We start from the raw sequence: 14,864 nt of genomic DNA, 5'->3' as shown, positions 1-14,864 counted from the left end.
TTTATGTAATTTTAAGATACTTTTGGGATGTTTGTGAAATGTGTTTTTTGTGCCTGGAGATAATTGAGTTTTGTACAGTTCCTGACTCAATTATCTCCCAGGCATAGGGGAGGTATTATCTTGTTTTCTATGGGAGTGTCATGGGCGTGCTAAACTGTATTTGAAAAAGGAGAAAAGCAGGCCGTCTGGCCAGATTAAACGTATTCCAGTTTGTACTCCCAGAAATATGTGTCGTCTGGTTACTGGGAGGGGAAAGGGCTATTCTTTAATCACTGTTCCAGTGTGGAGGACAAAACGGGGAAAGTCCTTGTAAGGACTAGAGATACCAGGACTGAGTGCCGTCCAGTGCCTGGGGGTGGATAGAGCGAGTTCCCCATTCGGCTCCAAGAGGGAGCGGTTCCAGGATTCCAGTCAAGCCATGGCGACTGTAGGCAGAAGTTCTGCAGTTTGTCCCCTGTTCCAGCTAGGAAGTGGTCCTTGGTGGACCTGTATGTTCATTGCGTGCGTGTTTGATTTAATTAGTAAGTGCTATGGACGCTGGGTTGCTGGACATCTGAATTTCCCCTCCCACTAGATAAATTTTTACATTGGAATCATCAACAGTTTTATTTGCCATCTTGCTATGAAAGCGCATTGTCTTTGTAACTCCTGCCTTACAATCATAATGTTTATGTTTCACACAAGTGATAGTACGCTTGTGTTGGCTAATGCTGCACATATTGTCCCTGAGCCCATTTTCTTTAAAGCACTGACTTTTGTTTCTAGAAGAAGAAAAAAATAGTTTTGCGATTTTGCTTCAATCAGAGCTACGTTTTACTCATTTGTGACTCTTAGGCCTCTTAAACCCTCCTGTAGCCCATGGAGCAGCGTAGCTAAGGGGAGTGGGCCTTGACATTGCCAGGAGACAGGCATCTAAGGGTTAGTGGTTAGGGATTGGTCTAAGGAAATGGAGTGGGGTGGAGTTATAAGGGGAGTATAAGTAGTGGCCATTTTAGATCTAAGGATCACTTTAATCTAAAGTTGCACTTACCTGTTGTTGTGGCAGGATTTGTGTGGCTTTTTCTTTTGTCTCCTCTGCAGGTTGTCAGCAAGATGGAAGATTGGCTGGAAGGAGTCCGGGCTGCTGTGCAGGAGAGGGGTGTCGAGTGGCTGAGGGATCGTCTTGGAGATGCTTTGCCATCCGGATCAGGAAGCTCCCAGGGTCAGAGGCCTGTCAGGAGGACGAGGCCCCCACAGAGGTTGAGCCCCAGCGCGGTTCCGGGTTCCCGGCGTCCGAGGAGCCCTTCTGGAGGTCGTCAGGGCGGCGGTGAGGCTGCCGGTGGGAAGGCCGCAAGTGGAGGAGGTCGCGGGAGGCGTCGCAGTGTGGCCGCACGAACACGCCATCAGGCGAGGCTGGATCTACAGGCTGCTGATTCGGAAACCGAATCTGACACTGCCGAACGTTCGGGGAGCGAACGTGGCGGTAGGAGTACCGGCGAACGGGCTGAAACTGCCGAACGTTCGGGTGATGAACATGGAGGTAGGAGATCTGGCAAATGGGCGGAAACTGACGAACGTTCAGGAGACGAACGTAGAGGTAATGCTACTGCCGATCGTTCGTTTCCCGAACTGGGAGGTAAAAATACTGCCGAACGTTCGGGAGTTGGACAGGGAGGTAGCCATACTGCCGGCCGTTCGGATGCCGAACGGGGAGGCAAAAAAACTACCAAACGTTCGGTTCTTGTGTCCTCTTTTGCAGGAAAGGAAGGAGAAGTGGCTGCTGGTGACAGGAGTGCCGGAAAGGGGCCATTACAGGCACGGGCCAGCGGAAGAAGGAGGAGCGGTACGGTAGGCTTGGCAGCAGGTCCTGGGAATGCTGGAAGTGCTGTTGGTGGAGCGGGGACAGCTGCTGCGCATCGTCCGGGTGAGTCGCCCTCTGACGCTACTGCCCCTTGAGTTGCTGGCCCACGGGTCACGCCGGGTGTGGGTCCTGGTGTTGGCTTGGTTGGTGACGACAGGGTGGCAGGTGGCAGGCAGGGGACTGCTAGGGCACGGAGCGGACCAGAAGGGTTTAGCGCTACAAGACGCCATAGAGTGTCCCCAGTCAGCGTGCGGGAGCGCAGCGCTTCTCCAGGGTCTCCCATACGACAGGGCCGGGGACGACGACAGGCTGGTCAGGTAGTCAGCGGGCTGCTGCACAGGCTCTTGGCCCTCGAGGGCGGACAGCTAACGGGGAGATGGGTTACAGTTCCCAGGACGATAGGGGACTGGGCAGGGTTTCCACAACCAGCCTACCCAGGATGTCTTCTCGTTGCAGGTCTCAAAGACAGTCACCCTCCGGGAGGGAGCAATCCCACACGTTGAGGACATCAGGACGGTCGCCGGCAGGCAAGGCGGACCCGGTTGCAGGACAGGAGTCGTCAAGGTCGCCACGGGAATACGGCCCGGAGCAGTGGACCGCTCCGCATCCACAGTCGGACGGCAACCCCACGGCCTTCGGCGGCAAGGGGTGCGGAAGGTGAGACACTGTCGTTGCAACAGTCGGGGGAGCTGTTAGATGGAATCAGGCAGTTAATTGATTCTTGGGGTGTGGGAAAAAGGAGGGATGGGGATTGCAGCCAGGTTTGGGCTCCACTGGGGTCTAGTCCAGTGGTGGTTTCGGGGGCCGCACAGTTGGGGACGGGGACGCGACCCCCGCGGTAGAGGCGCCCGGATTGGTGTGCGAGAGGGAGAATTTGCTTGGGGGTGTCCCGGAGGCCACGTGACAGAACGTGCATGTTTCTTTCGCGGGCCCGTTGGGTTGTCATCTCAAAGTTGAGGTGAAGGAGAGGATCTGGAAAGGGGAGTTCGTGGAGCTCCTTTCGCTTCTCCCCCTTGAGGAATATATTGACCTCAAGGCGGAGGATAAAAAGGACGCGAAAAAGGAGGAGGAGGAAAAGAAACGGCGGTATAGGAAGATCCCCAAAACGTTTGGGAACTGGGTGAGGGCGTTCTGCATCTTGGCCAGTGTGATGGGCGAAAAGGCGGCGGAGCGCTGTTCGCAGCTCTTCTGTTACCAGGACGGGATTTGTGAAGCGTATCGGACGCACGGTGGTCTGGCATGGTGGCGGTACGACAAACAATTTCATCAGCGCCTGGCCGCTAATCCGGGGATGAGGTGAGACCAGATGGACTCTGGATAAAACTTATGATGGCGCAGAAAGCGTCTCCCTTTCAGACGGGGGCCGGCAGGGGCACTTCCACCGCCGTGTCGGCCAACCAGAAACGGGGCTATTGCTGGCTATATAACGAGGGGCAGTGCAAGTGGGGGGCCACTTGTTGCTTCAAGCACGAGTGCTCCCACGGACTCCACAGGTGCTTTAAAAAGGGTAAGTCAGCCTCTGCAGCGGGGGGGGCCCAGAGGTTTGGCCACATCCCCTGCCACTGGGGGCAACGCCAGTGAAGGTCGGCGCAATGTTGCCTTGGCTAAACCGCTACGCTAACCGGGAAGATGCTTGGTTGCTTGAGGAGGGGTTTACCAAAGGGTTTGTGATACCGTTTCAGGACCGGGAGGTGGATCATCGGCTTCGCAACCTGAAGTCGGCCGGGGAATTTCCGGTGGTTGTCAGGGAAAAGTTGCTTAAGAAGGTCCAGTTGGGCAGGGTCGTTCAGGGAGCCCTTTGGTGGCAATGGATGGTGCCCTTTGGTGGCAATGGTCATGTTTCAATGTTAAGTTAAATGTTACAATGTTTCGGTATTATGTTATGTGGGGGTGGGTCATTGTCAAGGGGTTAAATTGTAAACTGCTGGATGGTAATTGTGCAGGCCAAGGTTGGCCTGCTGTTGACAATGACCTTTATAATTTATGTTACTAATCAATAAAAGCTGTGATATAATTTTGCCAAAACCCTGGTGTCAGTGTTTTATTGAAATGGGTATTGGTGTTTTTTTTTGCATATGCCGATAAGGCTACTGTGCACATGTCATGTATTTTAGGTTCCTCAGATAAACTGGCAACAGATTGGTTGGAATCCTCAGAATTCTGATCTGCCAGGGAATGGACATGTTTAGACATGCCACTACTGTAGGTGGATGACAAGGATTTTACATGAGGAAAATGTAGCTCTGATAGCTGGGATCAAAATCTCCACTGCCATTACCTACTGGTGAGTGAAAATATAGTCCTGGCAAGTAGATGTTCACTTTTGGGGGGTTTACTATGGCTTACACTAGTGAGTAACTTCAATGCCTGACTAGTAGCATATGGCTTCAAATTTTAAGCCCTGCTGATAATATTGGAGTCCTTTCTGTAATCTCACAGCTTGTATACATTTCATAATCTACAGTTTTTGCTTTTGTTCAGATCTTTGGATCAATGGGATTGAGGGATTCTTGTTATATTTATAGTTATATTTCCTTGGCAATTATATTTCTCAATTCTTTCCCATAATAAGTCATTTATGGGAGGAGCAAAGATTTCTGTAAATTGTAGATCATTGGCCAGCTTTCTATTGTAGTAAGCGAATATCTGTACTAGTCCAGTAACGTCATGTCATCCTGAAGAGCGGTATTATGGAAATAAAAATAGACATTTAGCAGATTGTTATGTGAACCTCTTAACATGGGTTAGATTGCAGGGGATGCATAGGATATCTAAACATGAGCCGTGTTCTAAAACAGATTCCAAGTCTGGTTGAATTCATCCATGTCACTCTTCTCAAAGTGGTTAACCAAGTCTGCAATAAAATAAGATGCGAGCCGCAAAAACATACTGTCTACCGTGTTTCCCCGAAAATAGGACCTACCCCGAAAATAAGCCCTAGCCGAATTTTCGGGGTGGGCTGCAATATAAGCCCTACCCCGAAAATAAGACGTAGGCATTTTACCTTTGCGGCCCGGCGGGACTTCCTTCTTCTATGAGGAGGAGGGGGAGGAGCGTTGCGGGCCGCGGCATCACGCAGCGTGATGACAACGTGCGCAGCGTGATGACGACGTGCGCAGCCTGCCTTCACGGATCTTCAGTCTGCCTTCACGGATCTTCAGCGGAAGGATCCATTCCGGGCGGTGAGGCACCCAGTGGTCGGACTCTTTGAACTGTGAGTAGATACCGGTATTTTATGTCTGGGACTTAATTAATTAAAGGGGGGGGGTGAATTAATTAAAGGGGGGGTGAATTAATTAAAGGGGTGGTGGATTAATTAAAGGGTGGTGGATTCATTAGAGGGGGTGTGGATTAATTAGAGGGGGTGTGGATTAATTAGAGGGGTGTGTGGATTAATTAGAGGGGGTGTGTGGATTAATTAGAGGGGAGGTGTGGATTAATTAGAGGGGGGTGTGGATTAATTAGAGGGGGTGGATTAATTAGAGGGGGTGGATTTATTAAAGGGGGGGTGGATTAATTAAAGGGGTGGTGGATTAATTAAAGGGGTGGTGGATTAATAAAAGGGGTGGTGGATTAATTAGAGGGAGGGTGGATTAATTAAAGGGGGTGGATTAATTAAAGGGGGGTGGATTAATTAAAGGGGGGTGTGGATTAATTAAAGGGGGTGGATTAATTAAAGGGGGTGGATTAATTAAAGGGGGTGGGTTAATTAGAGGGGGTGGATTTATTAAAGAGGGGGTGGATTTATTAAAGAGGGGGGGTGGATTTATTAAAGAGGGGGTGTGGATTAATTAGAGGGGGTGGATTAATTAGAGGGGGGTGGATTAATTAGAGGGGGTGGATTTATTAAAGGGGGTGGATTTATTAAAGGGGGGGTGGATTAATTAGAGGGGGTGGATTTATTAAAGGGGGGTGGATTAATTAAAGGGAGGGTGGATTAATTAAAGGGGTGGTGGATTAATTAAAGGGGTGGTGGATTAATTAGAGGGGGTGGATTAATTAGAGGGAGGGTGAATTAATTAGAGGGAGGGTGAATTAATTAAAGGGGGGTGGATTAATTAAAGGGGGGTGGATTAATTAGAGGGGTGTGGATTAATTAAAGGGGGTGGATTAATTAAAGGGGGTGGATTAATTAAAGGGGGTGGATTAATTAGAGGGGGTGGATTTATTAAAGAGGGGGGTGGATTAATTAGAGGGGGTGGATTTATTAAAGGGGGGGTGGATTAATTAGAGGGGGTGGATTAATTTAAAGGGGGTGTTCAATATACATACCGGTACCGTAAATAAATAAGCCCTACCCTGAAAATAAGCCCTAGTGTGTTTTGTGTGACTAAAATTAATATAAGACCCGGTCTTATTTTCGGAGAAACACGGTATATAACGTGTCCTGAAAGATGTTTGGTCTCACCTTTTTTGAGGGAACTTTGAAAATGTAGACCATGGGTCGTCAACCTGGTCCCTACCGCCCACTAGTGGGCGTTTTAGGATTCCAGGTGGGCGGTAGGGATTTCCAGGTTTTGACGACCGGGCGGGCGGGTGCCAGCAGGCAGTACCCCTGCGACTGGGTACCGCCGTGACCATTTGCGGCCCCGGCCTGCGCGGCAAACCGCCGGGGCCGCATATGGAGGGGTCCATCGGGTGGCCCATGCTGTCAGGGCCACCCGATGGATGTGGATTGTGAGGGGCCCCGGTCAGCACTGGGCGCTGTTACAGCGCGACCGGGCCCCCTGTGATGACATCACAGAGCTGGGAGGAAGTGATTCCCCGGTCACTCCTCCCAGCTAAAACTGAGAGCCCCGCGGGAGGAAAACCAGGGAGTCAGAGTGGGAATTTTGACTCCCATCCACCTGAGCCACCACTGGACCCCAGGGAAAGTCACCCTCCTGCACCTTAAAGGTAGGAAACAGGAGGGTGACTTAAATATAATGTGTGTGTGTGTATGTGTCTGTCTGTATATATGTGTGTCTGTCTGTCTGTATGTATGTGTGTCTTGTCTTTGTATGTATGTGTCATTGTATGTGTGTCTGCATGTGTGTGTGCAAGTATGTGTGTGTCTGTTTGTATGTGTGCCTGTCTGTTTGTATGTATGTGTCTTGTGTGTGTGTGTGTATGTGTGCCTGTCTGTGTCTTTGTGTGTGTATGTATGTGTGTCTTGTGTGTCTGTATGTGTGTATGTGTGCCTGTCTGTGTGTCTGTGTGTGTGTCTTGTGTGTGTGTGTCTTGTATGTCTGTGTGTGTGTCATATGTGTGTCTGTATGTGTGTCTTGTGTGTGTGTATGTCTGTTTCTGTTTTAAATTAAGAAATTCCAATTAATTTCCATTTGAAATAATCACAAACGCATGCCTCATCTAGAAGTTTTCACAACCTAAAAATGTGAATTATTCCAGCCATATTGTCAACGCCATTCTGATATAAACCTCTTGGATATGTCTGCTTTGCTAGAAATTACATCTTAGAACATTTATTTGTCATAGATAACCTCTGTGCCTCCATCTGCAGTAAAAGCCCGCCTGCACTTTGGGACAGACAATAACCAGAAGCTTTAAAAGCCATACAAAAACACAGTCATTGAAAATAAAAATGACCAGAGGAGTGCTATCTTTCGATGACGCAATACACAGCCTATCAAAAGTGAAATAATAAAAATAAGTCACCCTCCTGCACCTTAAAGGTAGGAAACAGGAGGGTGACTTAAATATAATGTGTGTGTGTCTTTGTATGTGTGTGTGTCTGTATATATGTGTGTCTTGTGTGTCTGCATGTGTGGGTGTCTATGTATGTCTTATGTGTGTGCATGTCTGTGTGTGCATGTATGTGTATGTGTCTTGTGTGTGTGTGTGTCTGTATGTGTATGTGTGTATGTGTCTTGTATGTGTGTCTGTATGTGTCTTTGTATGTGTGTCTGTATGTGTGTCTTGTGTATGTATGTGTGTCTTGTGTGTCGTGTGTGTATGTATGTGTCGTGTGTGTCTGTATGTGTGTGTATGTGTGTCTGTATGTGTCTTTGTGTGTGTGTGTGTCTGTATGTGTGCCTGTATGTGTGTGTGTGTCTGTATGTGTGCCTGTATGTGTGTGTGTATGTGTGTGTGTGTTGTATGTGTGTCTGTATGTGTGTCATGTGTGTGTGTCTGTATGTGTGCCTGTCTGTTATAGTGGGCTACCTAGCTCAGCCTTCCTACTGGGCATTGCTTCAAGGAAGGTTAAAAAATAGAAAAAAGGGAAAAAAAGGTGGGGAGGAGAATTGAGGAGGGAGAGGAGATGAGCTGACGCACAAATGAGAAATGATATTATGCGCAAACAGAGAAGTCGTCTGAATATCACTGAAAGAGACCTTCGTTTGTTCCTTACGAAAATCGAACCAGATATCAAATATTTAGTCTCGCAGCATCAACCTCAAGGATCTCATTAATCACTAGTAAAGGTAATTTAAATTTACTTTATTGTTTTCTCATTAAACTTTATAAAGCTAAAACCTTATAAACCTGCATTAAGTAGAAATAAAAAGATAAATGTACGTACATTTTTTTATTTTATTTTTTTTAAACACCCTCCTTTCTAAAAAATATTCTGCATTTGCGCGAAAACTGGTGGGCGGTAAGGAAATTTTTTCAACCAAAAAGATGCATTAGTGGGCGGTAGGTAAAAAAAGGTTGACTACCACTGATGTAGACAGAACTTAAAGGGTTACTCTAACCCTTATTCAAACAGTTTTTAAACATAAAACCTCTAAAAAGTTATTTACTTACCTGGCACCCAGAACCAGGCATAGCTCCTGGTTATGTCTTCAATGCCCTGTCCACTTGTGCGTTCCAGTCACAGGCTTCTCATAGACCGTTTGGACAGCTTACTAGCTCAGAACCGGCAAAGAGAGTTGGAGAAAGAAGGGGAGGAATATTTTACGTAAAAAACAAAACAAAAAAAAAATAACCAACTTTTTAAGTTACAGAAGGAGGCGGAAGGCTATCCTCTACTTGCAGTCGCTCTGCCCAGTTCTGCCTAAATCACGTGTGCAGGGGGTGCAATTATTCCTCGGCACACAAACAAAAACAACTCTGCATGTGTAGTATTCCAAGCAGAAACACTGCAAATCCAAACTAATACAACCAGACCACTTCAAATCACTGAAGTGGTCATGGTGATTGGAGTAATCCTTTAATAATTTTGCATCTATCAAACTAAATGAGAGGCTAAATTCCTTATTAAGCACCTCACAATTATTTTCTTTTTTAACATTTATTGAACCACATCTTAGAATACCATCAATGCTTACCATCAAAATATAGCAACTTGGACCTTATCTGAGATCTATTTGATTATAGCATTATCATAAGAATCTGCCAGTCAACATATGTATTACCGTTTCAAAACTTGTCTTGGTGTATCCACATGCTTCATCTGCTGGAGACCATCTTTTAATAGACATGTGCATTTGTTATCGCCCAAACTGCAATGCCATATGGACATATAACTGAACAAGCAACTCTCATAACAGATAAGCATGTTCGCTTGTTTCACAAATCCCAAATGTGGTAGAAATCAAGAAGATGTCTATTTTATTCATAGCACCATTTGTTTAGTGAACACATTGTGTGTGAAGTGTTTTCAGTGTGTTTATTGTATGCAGTGTGTGTATTAAACATATTGTGTGTGTATAGTGGATGCAGTGTGTATAATGTTTGTGCCATACATGTAATGTGTGTGTAGTGCATGCAGTGTGTGTGTATAGTGCATGTAGTGTCTATGTAATGCATATAGTGTGTATAGTCCATTGTGTGTGTATGTGTGTGTGTAGTACATGTAGTGTGTGTTTTTTTTTTTTTTTTAATTCTTTATTTTATTCGTGCATAGGTTAGGCAAACAAGATTGCGATGCCACAACGGCTGGTACATGCATAACATCGAATAGTTTATAACAGTTATGTGACATGAGGAACAGTGCACATTTTATATTAATAAGGAAGAACAGTAGCATATCGGCACATTTTTAATAATGAGGGGCAAGCCAGGCAATGTTAGACTAGAATATTGTCTCGGACCAAGCGGGTGCATACGATAGGCGCATTAGAGATAACATCTGGTGAGAGACGGTATGGTAAGATAACTAGGGCTTAGACTAATAAACAGTATACGGATGGTGTGCTGTGTGTGCGGGTCCTTACATGATGTGCGGCAGAGTAGCAAGTTAGGCAATAAAATCAGCACGTGTATTGCTTGACATGCATGTAAGGCAAGTTACTTGGTTAGCTAAAGACATGGTAGCATGCACACTGTGTAGGCTGAAACTAGCTATGCCCACCAAACAAATTAATTTACGTGACTGGTATGCGGACTAGACAAGATAATATAATATCATTTGAACTGGTAACGTAAATAAAGAAAATACCATAAGTAGAGCCAAATATGCTATGCGTGTAGCTGTTATAGGTCAGACTTATCAGGTGCAGGTCAGTTGAAAGGCAGGTTTACGTGCCAGGGATGACCACCAGTGCCACTGGGAACCAACAGCTTACAGGTTTATGTGCAAGTGTGATATTTGCGAGGAATGGTGTCACAGAGTGGTAGTATAAAAGCAATACAATCTCATGGTTAATAAGATACTGGGCATTGGAATCGGTAAATTACATACGAACTGGCATTGCACGTAATGCAAAACTGCAGAAAATGAGGCAGAAATAGGGAAAAAAATCAATAAATGCTAAATAAAAGAAATCAATGAAAACTTTGCTCATCTGCAGTATAAAGAGTCCTCAGCAATCAAGAATTAGACATGACAGCAGTGTACGTAAAAGCAACAGGTGTCCCAGTGAAACGTAAAGTAGGTGTTGGACACAGGTAGCCAGTTTATTTTAGATACTTAACCAATTCCAGATCTTAAGGCCCGCAGCCTGGTAGCAGGGGTCCAAGTTCAGGCCACCCTGGACGTCAGTGCCTGGGATCCACTGACTTTTTTTTTCCTCTTGGAGAGGTTCCCGATCTGCTGAAGAGACATTTTGGCAGGGACTTGAGGGCTCTCTGCAGTGAGTGACTTCACCCTCTGGGGGCAGCATGAGAGCCAGGATTTCGTCGTCGCTTTGTGCTGTGACTCCCTATCTGGAAGCGCTGCAGGGGTTGCGGTATTCTTGCCTCTCGCACCCAGGTGCCGTTACTTAGGCGCTTATGCGCCCGCTGCTTGCGTTTCTGTGCTGCTGCTGCGTGGGGGTTGCGCCGTGTTGCGCCTGCAGACCTGATCTGGGGTACCACAGTTTGGTCCATGTGAGCAGTAGCAAAGGCCCGGTCGTTGAGTTTCTGCCAGAATTTGGCACATATTCTGTCGAATGCCTGTAGGAGTGGGTCCACAGTGGTGGGTGACTGTGGGTAGGCAGGTGTCGCTGTAGGCTCTGGCGGTGCCGCCATTTTAGGTAGCAGGCTGCCTTTGTCCAGAACTGTGCCTTGTCAGCGTCATGCAGGGTAGGTCACAAGATTACACCCGTGGGGACCGGGATATCCCCCACTGGTCCAGAGGGGGGGGGAGGAGGGGGAGGGGACCAGGGCTCTTGGATCAGTCGTGTGGACTCCAGCAGGTCCAGGCTTGGAGATTGGCTGTTTCTCCCCTCCGGAGTATCCCAGGCGTCTAGGCCGCAAAATATTTCCAGGCCACAAGGCTATGTGGTGGAGCTTCAGACTTGGTCAGGAGGGTACCCCAGCATGCAGGGACAGGTTGGTTCACATTTGAGTGTTCGCTGCATTAAATAGTGGAATTGAAGCTTTATGTGAGGAGCTCACACCATGTGCATCTAACCTCCATGATGACCAGGCCCCGCCCCCGTAGTGTGTGTTTTAATGTGAGAGCTGAGATGGATTTTTTTCATTTTTAATTCTGTTTTTTTTCTTACCTCACTACTTTTTACCTGTGGGTAGAGGTGGGATACTTGATTACTCGGTGGTCCGGGGACTCACTGGAACTAGAAAATTTTGAAGAGGGGTCCCAGAACTTTAATCTCCACTTAAGTAGCAGGTACTGTACGCTCCTCCTACGAGCCGCAAAAGCGTAGTTGCTGCGGTGCCATAGCAACGCTCCGGCAAAGCTCTCGTGGCTTGAGAGGGGCACAGACAGTACTTGCTGCTGGAGTGGAAATTAGAGTTCTGGGCCCCCTCTTCATTAGCCAAGGCTGCAAGGGGCCTCAAACAGCATATATCTATAGTAGTAATCTCTATATGCTGCAAAATCAGTGCTTTCCTATGGGAGCTGCAGTTTTATTTGATTACTGCTGCAGGAAGCGCCTCTAGCTGCTGTCAGTGTAAACCTTGCAGTTTCTACAAAACTGTTATTCTTTTACATTGCATAGTTAAACCTACAGGACCTCTTCCTAAGGACCACTAAAGTATTTCAGGCCATTTCATTGGCTGACTTTAGTGGTTCTTCTATGTCATCATTTTCCCACCAATCATTATGATGCTACTCATTAAAGGAACTGTAGCATTAGGAATACAAATGTGTGGCCATTGAGGTGACAGCCACTACAGGCATTTAAACTCTGCAAAGGAAAAAATGATAATAAAATAAAATAAATAAAATTAAAATATTGTTGTGCCTGCAGAACAGACAGCAATGTTTTTCAGCTGCAGGGTTAAAACAGGGGGTTGGGGGGGACATGGCACTGAGATGAATTGGCCTCAGTGCCTATAGTGTTACCATAACCTCTGGCATCTACTTATGGCACTCACATTTAGTGCCATTCTGAAGAGACGTGTTCTCCTGTATTGACACATATTTCGACAAAGAAAGAATGCGATTGGAATGCAATTGGTTCTAACTATGAATAGTTTCATCACTATTGCCAACGACCACTAAAGTTGTGGCTGATATGAGTAGTGTTTTACCACAAGGCAGACACAAAACCTGGGGAAAATCTCCTCAGACGTGGGGTTGACTGCTTGGACATTTATTTTGGGGGAGACCAGGCTATACAGAAGTCACCAACACCCAAATAAGTTATCAGGAGGCCCTCTGATCTGATCCCTGCCTGAAATTCCAGCTCATTGATAAGTCAAGATATATATATATATAATGTATATAAAATATAAATATAGAAAAAGTGGAAGAAATTATTATGTAAAGCAATTTCTGTTTGAAAGTGGGACACAAAAAATGCTTCATAGGTTCATCTTTCCGTGCCAGGGTTAAACTACCCTGCTAATGGTTAATATGCTGTTTTTCCATTATTTATGTTAATGATTGGCTGATCTTGTGATATCCCTCCTCACCCAGTTAGTAAACACATTGCTTGTACTCTGTAACTTATAATGAGGGGGGAAGGGGACCAGACGTTACATGAGCAGCAAGCTAACTTGTGGCTTTACAGTATTACTGATCTTATACATAACAATTAAGAGGTGTATGTGTGCGCACGCACTTATAGGTCATCTTGAACTCAGCATATTCTTAAGATATAGTACCTCCTTTCATTGAATGTACCTCAGGAAAAAGTACTTTGTAAAGGTGTCAAAAAGCCCAAACTGCATTTTTTTTGTGGAAAATTATCAGGGTCTGCAGGACTGGAAAAAAAACATTGGGAATTGTTAACTTGGGGTAAAATTAAAGGGACATTGTAGTCACCCAGACCACTTCTGCCCTTTGGAGTGGTCTGGGTGCCTTGTCCCTCTCCTCTTAGCCCTGTTAGTCAAAACACTGCGGTTTTGGAGAAACAGCAGCGTTTTGATTACAGTGCTAATCCAACCTCTAGTTGCTGTCTCTCAGACAGCCGCTAGATGGTGCTTCCGTGTTCTTAGACCACGAAAAGTGTTTTAAATGATGTTCGACGTCCCCGCGCTCTGCATGAGGATGTTGAGTGTCACCGGAATCCACCTGGGAGGTCTAATGTGCGCGACCATTGCCGCGCATGCACATTATGTCTTCCCCGCCAGCAGCCGGCGGTGGGCGGAGCTAAAACAGTGCAGAAGGACATCGGCGCTAAACCCAGGTAAGTGACTAAAGGGGTTATTAACCCCTTCAGTGTCACGGGAGGGGGTCTTGACAGAAGGGGAAGCTACAGTGCCAGGAAAACAAGTTGTGTGTCTGTTTCAGTATGTGTGTGTCTGTATGTGTCTGTATATGTGTGTGTGTCTGTGTCCTTTTGTGTCTGTGTGTGTGTATTCCTGTGGGCGGGATTTGGAGACAGGGCCGGACTGGGGATACAAAGCAGCCCTGGAAAAAAAAAATCTATGCCAGCCCCATAAGTCATTGCGCCATATATTGTCGCTATATATATATATATTGCTTTTTCTAATATAATATATTGGTCCTTTCAGAGTAAAAAAATTAATTATACAGTAAGCATACTCACATGCAGACACAGACAATCTCACTGACACACACAAGCTCATTGATACACAGCCTCATAGACAAACAATTTCACTAATATACATAAGCTCATTGACATAAAAACACAAGCTCACTCACTAGCAGGCACACACACACACACACACATACACATGCAAGCAAGCTCACTAGCAGGCGCACACACACACAGCTTAATGTAGTGGTTCTGGTGTCTATAGCCTGTCCCTGCAGGCTTTTGAATGTAAACACTGACTTTGCAGAGAAAAGGCAGTGTTTACATTGCTTCCTAGTGACCTCTCTAGTGACAGACACTCAGACGGTCACTAGAGGCGCTTCCTGTGTCAGTGCGGATTGGCTGAGATCATCAAGCTTGATGATCTCAGTCATAGAGGCAGAGACCAGCACGACGTTGGAAAAAAAAAAAGGTGAGTAAAACACTATTTTTAAAAACACACACAGACACCACGACTGACACACACACACACACACCATGACAGACAAAGACACACACACCATGACAGACACACACACATACCATGACAGACACACACACCATGATACAGACACACCGTGACACAGACGACACAGTCAGACAGACAGCATGACACATACAGACACACACACACAGTGTAACACAGACAGACACACACACAGCGTAACACAGACAGACACACACACAGCATGACACAGACAGACACACAGCAT

The sequence above is a fragment of the Pelobates fuscus genome, chromosome 9 (genome assembly GCF_036172605.1).
Source record: "Pelobates fuscus isolate aPelFus1 chromosome 9, aPelFus1.pri, whole genome shotgun sequence".
NCBI lineage: Eukaryota > Metazoa > Chordata > Amphibia > Anura > Pelobatidae > Pelobates > Pelobates fuscus.
The sequence above is the reverse complement of the archived record's forward strand: the minus strand, read 5'-3'. Positions refer to the sequence as shown.